The following is a 1,355-nucleotide window of genomic DNA, read 5'->3' as shown; positions in this document are numbered from 1 at the left end:
TATTTTTTTTTCTTCCCTCACAACTGCTTCCCCCACCTATCTGAATTGATTCTAAAGTATGTAGGCTATATTTGGGGAAAGTATGGGAGCATTTCAACAAGATTTAGATAGTGAAAGGAAATAAGAAAGAATGTGGTTTCATGTTTAGAGTCATATTTTCACCCTTTCAAGCTCCAGCTCCCCCAAACCATCAGAAAACTGCTTCGGAGCAGGGGATATATATTCTGCCATATGTTAACTATGTATAAGAAAGGCTCAGATGTTGAGATTTGGTAGCAAAGTATACAGAAAAGTCAACAATATCATGTTGCGAGATATTTCATGCATTCAACCTCATTTCTCCACCATGCACCAAAATTCTTTTCCAAAGTAAACTTGAACCTATTTTACAACAGTTATAGTATGCTGGAAAGATGTATTGAGAAGCTATAACAGTACAGCTCATTTTTTTCCCCCACAACTCCGGCGGGGCATTTCATTGACTCCGTCGGGGCATGTAAAATTAAATATGTTGACTCCTGCAAAGCATTCAATACACTCTGATGGGGAATATAAAATTTGAATTGGGTGGGAGACAGTTGATTGACTTTCATGGGGTATTTAATTCACCCCATTGAGGCATTTAAAATTAAATATGTTAACTTCTGCAGGGCAGTTTATTCACTCCGACGGAGCATTTTATTGACCCCATCGGCGAATTTAAAATCAAATATTTTGACCCCGCAGCAATTTAATTCACCCTGATGGAGCATTTTATTTACGCCGTCGGGGCTTTTAAAATTAAATATGTTAACTCCCGCGGGGCAGTTTATTCACTCCGACGGGGCATTTTATTAACCCCGTCAGCGAATTTAAAATCAAATATTTTGACCCCGCGGCGATTTAATTCACCCCGACGGAGCATTTTATTTACACCGTCGGGGCTTTTAAAATTAAATATGTTAACTCCTGTGGGGCAGTTTATTCACTCCGACGGGGCATTTTATTGACCCTGTCGGCGAATTTAAAATCAAAAATGTTGACCCCGCGGCCATTTAATTCACTCCGACAGGGCATTTTATTCATGCTGTCAGGGCATATAAAATTAAATATGTTCTCTCACAGGGCACTCCGACAGGGCATTTTATTCACTCTGTCATGAAATTTAGAGTCAAATATGTTGACCCCCGCGGCGCATGTAGTTTACTCCTCCAGGGCATTTTATTTACTCTGACAGGGTATTTTGAATCAAATATGTTGACTCCCATGGGGCATTGGGTTCACTCCTCCAGGGCATTTGAAATTGAGTATGTCAACTCTGGCAATGCATTTACAATTAAACATAATAACCCCTCAAGTCAATCAAATTCTTCATG

Source organism: Laccaria bicolor, genomic scaffold (assembly GCF_000143565.1).
Source record: "Laccaria bicolor S238N-H82 LACBIscaffold_102 genomic scaffold, whole genome shotgun sequence".
In the NCBI taxonomy this organism is placed as follows: domain Eukaryota; kingdom Fungi; phylum Basidiomycota; class Agaricomycetes; order Agaricales; family Hydnangiaceae; genus Laccaria; species Laccaria bicolor.
This window is presented reverse-complemented; position numbering follows the sequence as displayed.